Genomic DNA, 11,738 nt, shown 5'->3' with positions numbered 1-11,738 from the left:
AAAGTGCAATAAACTACAAGAAAATTGAAAATCGTTTTTGTTTTTTTACATATATTTCTACTTGGAGAAATTTAAGAGGTTTATCCCTCAAAACTTTAAATACAAAAAAGTTGCAAAAAATAGTTTACAACAACAGGAAATTTATTTTGAGTGTCTTCATAGTTTTATTTTGGAGATACACCAATTTTTATATACACTGCAGGAAAAACAAAAAAACAATCCTATGATGCAAATTTGCAAAGAAAACAGCATGTGCATCAAAATAAACTATTTCCAGCAGTGCAATTTGAGTTCTAAGCATCCCAGCAACTATTCAGAAAAGTCAAACATGACCAGTATAGGTTTTTAAGGCCTACAAGTAAAGAACTACATTTCCGCGAAAATGACATCACTTCCGGTTTCGGCCAGGAAATGGCGGACATGTGATAGTTCGCGCTGACGACTTTTTCAATGTGGGAAGTGTTATGAACAGCTGATTGGATCGGCAAAGCGTGTTTCTGGAATATTATGTTTTTGTTCCTGCAAGCGCTTTTTATGCAATTTTTGCAAAGCTGTATGTGGAAGGAAACCGTGACTGAGGACAAGCTGATGGCATCAGATGTAAGTACAACTCCTCCGGTTTCATATGCAAAACAAATTATTGCGCTAGCTTACACGGTTCAGGTTCTACAGGGATTTAAAAATTGTTACACAAAACGGAGCATGCAGCTCTGACCGGCTTTAAAGGGTTAACAATGACTTTAAAAAATAATATAAAATAGTGTGCAACACCACTGAAGTTTTTTTTTTTAAACTCTCTTTTCAACCAACGGCAGTCACTCTCCAAATAACTTCTGCTTAGCTTTCCGAGCTTCCCTCGGGTCCTCTTAATCAGCGGTCTCCAACCTTTTTTGCGCCACGGACCGGTTTATGCCCGACAATATTTTCACGGACCGGCCTTTAAGGTGTCGCGGATAAATGAGGGAGGGGCTAATAATCGGCTCAGTCATTTTTAATGATCGTTGAAAGCCCAGATCGTAATCGTGATTAAAATTCGATTAATTGAGCAGCCCTACTTCTACGTCCCTTTCCAGATCTCCTAGAGTAACTGCTTGTCTCCTGGAATCTCCGTCATGAGACTGTGCTGGGAAACACAGCAAACTTTGTATTGATGTATTGATGTGTCATTCTGGAGGTGTTAGACTGCGAAACCTCTGTAGGGTTCAGGTATTCCGAGTCAAATACAAAACTAGTGACAAAACAGTCAGAAACTGGTTTTACAGTGGTCTCCATCTGTAAAACCAGTTTCTGTTTTGGGGGTCTCATTGTTTCCCCTGTACTGCACCTGTTGTTAATTTCAAGAGAACCAAAGCAGCTGAATCTGATTAACAACCCCCTCTGCTACTTCACCGACCAGATCAACATCGCAGAGGTTTTACTGACTTGATGCTATAAGTGTTTCTTTATTTTTCTTTTATTTTTGAGCTGTGTACAGCTACCACCTCAAGTTCTCCCCAGAGGAAAGAACCAGGTGAGGGATGTGATATTTGGAGTGAGTGGGTACATTAACTGACTATAGGAGGTTAAATGTAATCACCAAGAATATGAAAGGTGTAATTTAGGTAAGGCAGCGGAGAGGAATTCAGAAAAATACTCTGATGCTTTGATGAAATTCCCATCTTTCTATAAATTAAAATAATCACACAATCACAATCTAATCACAAAACGAAATACTTTAAATGCAGTAAAAATACCAGAAGAGCACTTATAAAGAAACAGCTAAATTTCTCCTTCTTCCACAGGGTTGAGAAAGATACAAGTGATTAAATTCTGAAGGTTGTTTTTAGTTAGCAACTTAAATCAGCCTGAGTGCGAGCAGACCAACAACTGATGGAGAGTGAGTTGAAAATATTTGTTGGTCCACGCAAGAATATCATCTGCATTTATCTTTTATTGAGATAACTGGAATGACAGTATCAATCTGATAAGTTGCTCTTTGAATTACAACAGTTGCCGAAATAGCTCAGTTGGGAGAGCGTCACACTGAAGATCTGAAGGTCCCTGGTTCAAGCTTGGTTTTTGGCATGGTGGTCCATTGACATAGTTTCCTTATGAATTAATAAAGTATTGTGATAATGTTGTAGCTTACATCTGGTGGTGAGATTTACACGGCAGATAATTTATTAATTAAACAAATACAATTAATCTATTTTCTTCCACTTATCTATGGACGGGGGCAGCAGCCTAAGCAGAGAATCCCAGACCTCTCTCCAGCCACCTCTTCCAGCTTATCCAGGAGAACAAGATCTTCCCAGGCCAGACTTGAAGGTGCTAATTCTCATTCTTTCCACTGCACATTGGGCTACAAACCACTAGTTATGGTCCTGTAATGCCAACAGGACCACAATTTCTAGCAGAGAAGCCTAGAAATTCTGTCCATAAAAATTATGAACAGAACCAGTGACAAAGGATACCCCTGTGGACTCAACACCCACCATAAACAAGTCCAACTTCTTGCCAGCAATGCAGACCAAATTATTGCAGTTGTTGTACGGTGACTAAATTGCACGTAACGATGGGCCACACACTATATTACCAAAGTATATCTCATATGACAATAAATGAGAAAACTGTTTGTTTCTATATTTTCAATGTCCAAAACTTTTTTTTTCAACTAGGATGTAATCATTTCATGATCATTACCAAACTAACTGGTAGCTGGTTTATGCTGAACTGCCATGGTACAGTTCCGATCAAAAGTTTAAGACAACCTGAAAATTGGCAAAAAAAATCACATTTTGCATGGTTGGATCTTAAAGAGATTACAAGTAGAGCTTCAACATGCAACAAGAAGAAATGGGAGTGAGACAAAACATTTTTGAGCATGCAATTTATTGAAAATGACGCTTAATCCCACCTAAGATGTTTTTTAAGTGCCACAGAGGAGGGGGTGCCATAATGGTGTGAGGTGCTTTTTCCTTCAGTGGAACAATGGAGGTCCAGGGGCATCAAACGGTGGCTATGTCTGGATGCTGCAGGGAGCGTCCCTCATGACTGAGGGCCTTCGTCTGTGTGATAACGACTGGATTTTTCAACAGGACAACCCTACAGTACACAATGCTGGCAGGACAAGGGGCTTCTTCCAGGATAATGACATCACTCTTTTGGACCAACCAACTGAGAACCTTTGGGGATGGATGGCAAGGGAAGTTTACAAAAATGGACAACAGTTTCAGACAGTAAATGCCCTTCGTGCAGCCGTCTTCACCACTTGGAGAAATGTTTCCACTCACCTCATGGAAACTCTTGCATGCTGCAACGAACTTTGGAAGTGATCAACAATAACACAGTGATGAGTTGTTCATGTGTGTTTGTTTTGTTTGCACATTTTTATTCTAAACATTGCACACGCTTATAAACCTTTTAATATCATAATCCAGAATCGAAATTTTTCAGCTAGTAATTGTAATTTTAAGCATTTATTGCTTTAGTAAAATAAAATACACTATTTGACACCTATGCTAATTAGGAATGTGCTATAAATGGTAAATGGCCTGTATTTGTATAGCGCTTTACTTAGTACCTATAGACCCTAAAGCGCTTTACACTACATTCAGTCATCCACCCGCTGGTGATGGCAAACTAAATGGTAGCCACAGCTGCTGGTGCCACCGGGCCCTCTGACCACCACCAGTAGGCAACAGGTGAAGTGTCTTGCCCAAGGACACAATGACCGAAACTGTTGGAGCCGGGGCTTGAACCAGCAACCTTCCGATTACAAGACAAACTGCCAACTCTTGAGCCACAATCGCTCCATGAGTGTGAGTTTCTATAAATCATAAAAATCAACTCATAAACAAAATAAGACCTCAAATAGGCCCACATTTTCAAGAAATTACAAGCTTAAAAAAGTTCCAACATATTTCCAAAGTTATAAAAATAACAAATTGCCATCTGATCTTTGGTTTAAGCCCTCTTTCTGCGCTGTAAAATAAATGTTTTATGGGATACTATTGAAAGGCAGGCAGACACACCAAACAGTGATGAGCTCATTACCTCCATTTTCTCAGTGAGGCAACCACCTGACTAAATATTTATATATCATGAAGTTAGAAATTAAATGCTAATCCACATATAAAATTAAACAAAACTATGTTGAAAGAATGGAAAGAAGGCCCTAGACCTGAGCACAAGCCTGTGCCTAAGGCTGTGCAAAGATGTAAGCATATATTTAAACAAGAAGCTGTTCAAAATAATGATGTATAATAATTTCAGAAAAATCTAAGAGATACATTTGCAGAACCAACAGAATAAAACTGCTTGGCCTTGAATGATTTATCACACTTAAAAGGCAATAAAACACCAACGCTGGAAAACAGAGAGAGCACTGATGTTGAATTTTGTTTGAAATGAGCCTTAATGAGCCAGAAATAGTTGCTAAGCAACATCTGTTTTGACATTCCCAGTGTGCATTTTCTGTCCCTATTTTCTTCTACTTTACCCTTTCTTCGTCAAAATATCATTATATAAAACCTATAACACTATCAGAATCAGAATCAGAAACTTTATTGTCATTGTCATGAGAACAACGAAATTAAGAATGGTCCCCGATCATTGCATCATCCCTAGCAATATCAAAATATAAATAAAACAATAAAATTCAATAAATAAAATAGATAGAATACTTAAAATACTAATAAGATATAACAGTAAAACATTCACATACATTCCCACACACATGCTTCAGACCGTGCATAGATTAACACAAGAGTGGCGTGATGGACATTTTTTTGTAGTATTCAGATGTGTTATTGCAGTTGGATAACAGCTGTGTTTGAGTCTATTAGTCCTTGCTCTGATTGCCCTGTACCGTCTGCCTGAGGGCAACAGTTCGAACAGGGAGTGGCCAGGATGTGAGGTGTCTTTTATGATGTTTTGGGCCTTTTTAAAACAGTGGGCGTTGTGTAGAACTTCCAGTGTGGGGAGAGGGCAGCCAGTGATCTTTTGGGCGGTGTTAATGATCCCTTGGAGTGCTTTCCTCTGAGCCCCTGTGCAGCTAGTGTACCAGATGCATATGCAGTAAGTTAGAACACTCTCAATGGTGGCTCTGTAGAAGGACACCAGCAGTCTCTGTGTGATGTTATTCCTCCTGAGAATTCTCAGGAAGTACAGTCTCTGTTGGGCCTTTTTCAGCAGCTCGGAGGTGTTCACACTCCAGGAAAGGTTCTCCTCTATATTGACTCCCAGGAAGCGGAAGCTTGCCACCCTTTCTACACAGTCCCCATTTATGAATAGTGGTTGGATCTCTGCCTTTTTCCTTCTGAAGTCTATTATGAGTTCTTTGGTTTTTGAAGTGTTGAGGAGGAGGTTATTGTCCTTACACCATGACGTCAGCTGCTCCACCTCGTCTCTGTACGTAGACTCGTCTCCCTTGGAAATGAGCCCCACCACTGTGGTGTCATCTGCAAATTTCACAAAGATGTTGCTGTGGTGGCGAGGAGTGCAGTCGTGTGTGTAGAGAGAGTAGAGCAGTGGACTGAGCACACAGCCCTGGGGTGAGCCAGTGCTGAGACTCAGGGCTGAGGATGTGTGATGGCCAACTCTGACTCTCTGTCTACGGCCCGAGAGGAAGCTATTGATCCACATGCAGGTGCTGTATGGAAGCCCCAGGTCTTGTAGCTTGGCCACCAGTTTGTGTGGAAGGATGGTGTTAAAAGCTGAGCAGTAATCCACGAAGAGCATCCGCACATAGCTACCATGCTCTTCCAGGTGAGTTAATGCAGCATGGAGTGCTGTGGCTACAGCGTCTTCCGTGGATCGGTTTGCTCTGTAGGCAAACTGGTGTGGATCCAGGCTGCGGGGCAGGGCTGCTGTGATGTGTCTGCGGACCAGCTTCTCAAAGCATTTCATTACCACTGGGGTGAGTGCCACCGGTCTGTAGTCATTCAGGCCGGTGATGTGGGGCTTCTTAGGCAAGGGGACTATGGTGGAGGACTTCAGGCAGAGTACGCACAGTGAGTAATAGTTCCTAATAGCAGTTATCTTGAATTTTGCTGGCAAGTTTTCCCTTTGAAGTTTTGGTTCCGTGGTATTGCACAAAAACTCATCAAACAGAATAAATATCAGTGGCTTCTGAGCATATTGGAATGATCAGCCAAAAACATTGTCTTTTTTGGTCATTTCTCCAACTCCAAACTGGATATGGCCAGAAATATGACTGAACAGAAATGCTGATGCATAAAAGGAAGTGATTTAATGCTAAGTATATATGCCTGCAATTCTTAGAAAAAAAGTGTAAATGTCTTGCCCCAGTCACTCAGGCCTAGAAATTGGTCTGCAACCAGTTGCTAGGGAAAATATTATCTATTTCCTGACCAGTTGGTGAGTGGTTGCTGTAGATGACTCACTCTGAATCTGTTGCTAAAGCCTGAGTCACACAAGCCCATAAACTAGTTAGTAAACATCTGGCAACCACTGGACTCTAGGGAAAAACCTGCTAGTTGCGGTTTTAAGGCACAACTTTGTTTTTAATCACTATCAGATTTTTGATTGATTTTGCCTGGCAGCAACCACCAACTTCCAGCAACCATTCGCCATCCTGTTAAGCAATATGCAATATTCCTTGGATAGGGCACACAGGTATAGACAGGTTTCTATGCATGTGTGACTAAGGCATTAGCTTATACTTTCATTGTGGTAATTTTAAATACTGGTTTTGCAGATTTTATTATTTTGTTCTGCTATTCTGTTACATGCTCCAAAAACTCACTCAGCAGCAAAATCCCATACAGAAATTAATGCAGACAAACTGAACAGAGAAAACTATTTCCTCGTTGTCCTTGCTTCACCAGTTATACACACATATTTTTATTTTTTCAGTGCTATTAATATGTAAATTGATATCATCCTTTCTGCACAGACAAACACACAAAGGAGACACCTTCATACAAGTGCTGATTGACAGACCAGTATGAGGCACACACTTCTTCTATTTGTCAGCAATCAATGCACTAAATTAAATAGCAATCCAGGGGATTAACTACTGCATGCAAGAAGAGAGGAGGGGTGAAGATGGTGTACACATACACAATGAAGATGCTGACTTTTAACATTTGAAAAAACTACTTAATCTTGCTGTCATTGCAGATATGAATACATGTGCACATATACAGTCAGGGACAGGAGGTGATATAAGTACTAGAAGAGAATACAACTTGTCCTGGCCACACAGCTGTCTCTGTTTCAGCTGCAGGACACACACACACACACACACACACACACACACACACACACACACACACACACACACACACACACACACACACACACACAGGCCTTCATGTTCTTGTTTTCCCTCCCTTTCAGGCTCTCTCATACACTAATGGCCTAGTTTCAAACTGCTGAATTAAGGGTTTAGTGACTAACAGACTGTGTTTTTTGTGTGTGACCGCTTTAGGTGCGCAGACAATCATCATTATACTGCCATAAAAATATGCCTTCTCTCACTATTTATTCTGATCTGTCCCAGTCTGGGAGAAATAAGATCAGATTTAGCATTGCTAAAGTCATACAAGGATGCCCTAATTTGGCTTCACACATTCCAAATTGTATCATAAAATGCAAAAATCATGCACTTCTTTCATGTGTTTCTGTGTGATTTGTGAAGTGTTTTGAAGCTAGAAGACTGATTTGATCTACATGTACACAGTTTTCTCATGGGTATGTTACATTTTCATCAGTTAGTTAAAACAAGAAAATTTCGCACTTGTGGAAATAAAGAAGATTAATACTGGCAATTATTTCCAATTATCCTCTATCTAATGGAAGCTTCATAGTATAGTTGCTTACACATTCACCTAACAAGTGAAAGGTTCCTCATTTAGTCCCAGGAGCAGACACAAATCCCTCGGGGGTTACATCAGGAAGGGCATTTGGTGTAAAAAAAAATCAAAAAATCTGCCAAATCGAACATGCAGAGCTACCCGCTGTGGCCCTTGGGGTCTACTGTAACAGATAGGCTTACTGTGAATGGGATTTTTTGCTCATGCGGTTTGGGAAATATAACTCTTACTTTCTTTTCCCCCCCTAAAACATTGATACATGATAAAGATGAAAGTTTTCGAATAAATTTGACATTAAAGTAATGTTAACTAAGTTTTTAAATGTTCAAAAGTCATCATATCTATCCAAAGACTCAGATCAGATGGTGAAATTGTGGTGCTCTCAGTGATGTCTCCAGATTTGTTTGACACCCACGGAAGACTATTGATGGAAGTAAATCTTTCTTCATCAGATTCATTATGTCTTGTCTTTTATTTGTTTCTTTTCGTGTCCCTATCAGGCTTTGCATTGCAGTTTATGAGGAAATCATAGCTTTGGTTCTGCCTTGTGAGAACGAATCTTTGATATATGGTTTGGTATGTTTCATAGAGAATTTCTCTACAAGCAGAGTTCCATGAAGCACAGTAAAGTGTAAAGTGTCTGGTCTTCTTGTTTTGGCAGATCAGACTGATGATGTTATCAAAGAAACATAAAGAGGCTTTTAAACTCTCAGTGAAGTCAGAATTCCAACAATAACAACAAAGAAAAGGTAAAATATTTTGGGAAATACTGATTTTGTCTATTTGTTTGTTTACTGCATGTACAGATAAACTGTTTAACAAAACAATTATTGCATTGAAAATCCTAATTTGCATGACCTCAATACATTTAATGTTACTACCTATTTTGCTGTACAGTATTTCTGATTTTTTTTATTGTATTTGATTTTTCTTGACGTTTTAAACTTTTATATTACTATTTCTAGGGAAGTTAGATAACTAACTGCTCATGTTAACAAACAAAAGAAAATGATAATTGAACACACAGACCTTTACTTTTCAAAGCACGACATAAGTGATGCTGTCATGGCTGCAGAAGCAGACATATAGAGTTATGAGAGAAGGACCCAAGTGCAGGCACTGACGACTGACTTTACTGCAAGTGAGCTTTATTTACAGTAGGAAAGTGAAATACAAACAAAAGCTGAGGGGATAGGAAACAGGAGGGACACACAGCTGGGGCTAATCAGACATCACGCGACAGGGAGGAAGCAAGGCAGTAAACGCTGACATAGGACAAGGACTGTCAAAGTAAAACAGGAATCACGAGACATACGCAAAGACACAGACTCAGAGAGACAGGCTTCACTCTGAGACATGGCTGACTCAGGAACACAGGGAAGATAGAGACAAGGGTGACTAGACATGGGACGTGGGACCAGGACTAGCACAGAGAAGACATAGGAATTGACACAGACTAAGAAAAATAGAAAAATACAGAGGAAGGAAGAACTAAGATCACTAAGCACAACAGAAAAATAACCTAAACCAGCACCAACAATAGTCAAATAATATTAAATCAAGATCTGAAACATAAATACTGGGTTGCAGACCCAGCACCATGACAGATGGAGAGGCTGAAGTGCAACTGACTATTTATCATTTTAATCTTGGCATGTGACGTGTCTTGTTTGACTATTATTTTTCCAAAAGTAAAGAGTAAAGATAAAGCAAAGATAAAATAGTAAAGACAAAAATTAAACAAATATAAAGTAAAAGATGTGGTTTCTACCCCTTTCATCCTGAACTGAAAGCATTCCCCTCTTCTACTTTTCCCTGTTTCATGTATGGTCTTTGATGGAGGGCAGCCAGCAGTGAACGACCCTTTCAGCCACTCACACTCTGAGCTATCAAAGACTGTGATAGATGATGGGAAAGAATTCTCAGTGATGGATTTGGATCACAATGTGTTGTGACACATTGTACGGGGCTGCTGACATAAAAATCCCATTTCTTGACTTACACACATATAACATACACACACGTATACATAGATACACACACTGAGGATGACAGTATCAACTCACTGTGTCATCTTTCTCATTGACAGCATTTTTAAGTGTCTCTGCAGGTTTGAAAGAAAGAGAATCTCTATAGGTTGGTGTTTTCACTAAAGACAAGTTGCAAGAGAATTTGAGTATCTCCTGTGACTCTTCCCTTACCATCAGGTTATAACACCATCTTCCACTTTGGGAAACACAACTGTCAACTCCCCCCCACCCCCTCCCCGCCTTTTTTTGTGAATACCATCTGAGCATCTTATATAAGGCTCTTGTGGCATTCCTTCTTTTCAGCCTCTGTCTTTTTATTCTCACCTGCAGGCATTTCTGAAGGAGCTTCCTCAAACAAAGATCAATGCTGAAAGTAGAGGGAATAGCCACATGAGAAAGCTTTTGTGTCTTTTTCCTTTAGCAAAAGAAAGCAGAAAAAGTAGAAAAAAATGGGGGGGGGGGGGGGGGGGGCTTCATTTACTTTATCATCTACATTGGAGTTCAGTGGAAAACCCCAAGGGTAAATGCCATCTTTTGGAAAGATGAATTAAGCACACAGCCATTCATCCACCAAAATCAGAAGGTTTCAAGTTGATTTTTCTGTATGTATGTTTAAAATATACAAAAGTGTGTATTTTGTGTGTATTTTGTGTAATGTTTTGTAACCCTCCCTACATAACCATAGAAATGAAAATAATACAAATGACATCCCTACATAAGAGCTAACCCAAAATACTGCAAAATCCAGGCTTGGATGAAGCATTAATATTCCCCTTGGTCAAAAAACATGATATTAACAAGGACAAAAAATAAAATATAGGAGAACTCAAATTAATGCATGCTATCAAAACAGGGATTTGCAGATATGCAATATATACTGTCTATGCTGTTCACTAAGACTATGGAAGGCAAGTTGCCCATTTGCAAGTGTTTTACTTAGTAATACACAATACAAATAAAATAATCTCTTCAGTGTAAACTGCATGAACTGTCTCCTTTTGGCTATCCCTGGGTAATAGATATATGATTGTAGTCCCTGTAATATCCCTTTGGATTGCAGAAGAAAAGGTTTACAGGTCTGCTACAGAACATGAAAATCTGTATTTCTGTAGACTCAGAAATCCAAACCTAATCTCATGCAAAATGACGCAGCGTCTTAAACCATGAATGGAAACCCAACTAAACTGATAGTAGGACACTGCTGACTTTCAAACCAATCATCATGCCTTCTTTGTCATAACCTTTGCCTATCTGACCTTCTGGTTTGTACCTACCTGTACTCCTTGGCAGCAAATAAATGTTAATTTTTAAAAACACTGGAGTTTAAATGTGGTCATATTCAAATGGTAATGATTATCTGAAGAACTGTAGTTTGCTAAGAATGAGATTTTGTTAGAAAGGATGTTAGTCGGTGCCAGGAAAATACTGAATGATATTACTTGTAGACACTGAGCTTTTTTAACTTTATTCTTTCACATCTGTAAGCTGCATTACAAAAGGTTTCTCTAAAGAGTTGTAGAAGGGAACTGCTCTGCTTGTAATGATTCTTCAGCGGCAAACTGTGTGGGACTTAGTGTCATTCTCAGTAAATGGGATGCTGAGAATCTAAGGAATGCTTCTCTATCACATACCCCCGCATTCATTTCTAAAGTTATGTAAGCATTCATTTAACTTTGGAATCGACTAGAGTCAGTCAGGTTCTGTCATCACAAACGCAAGCCCCAATTTTCCCTTTCAAGGTTTACCAAAGGACACACGACAATGGAGGTTTCAGCATCAGGCCTTGTAATTATTGTGAAAAATTCAAGAGAAGGATATTAATGCCCTCTACCATAGCACGTACTAATTTCTGCTCACTGTGTTACGCAAACTTCTTTCAAATAAACCA

At 39.4% G+C, this 11,738-nt stretch overlaps 1 long non-coding RNA gene across 1 annotated transcript; it reads left to right on the top strand.

The window, feature by feature from the left end:
- The first annotated feature begins 428 nt into the window (after positions 1-428).
- On the top strand, positions 429-11,130 carry LOC146668406 (uncharacterized). Its single transcript, XR_014911992.1, has 4 exons — positions 429-600; positions 2,220-2,307; positions 8,482-8,569; positions 9,668-11,130. It is a non-coding gene; the product is annotated as an uncharacterized LOC146668406 (long non-coding RNA).
- Positions 11,131-11,738: the final 608 nt, after the last annotated feature.

This window comes from Rhamphochromis longiceps, linkage group LG6 (genome assembly GCF_057381845.1).
Source record: "Rhamphochromis longiceps isolate RC_006_pf linkage group LG6, R_longiceps_female_GT1.1, whole genome shotgun sequence".
NCBI lineage: Eukaryota > Metazoa > Chordata > Actinopteri > Cichliformes > Cichlidae > Rhamphochromis > Rhamphochromis longiceps.
The sequence above is the reverse complement of the archived record's forward strand: the minus strand, read 5'-3'. Positions and strand labels throughout refer to the sequence as shown.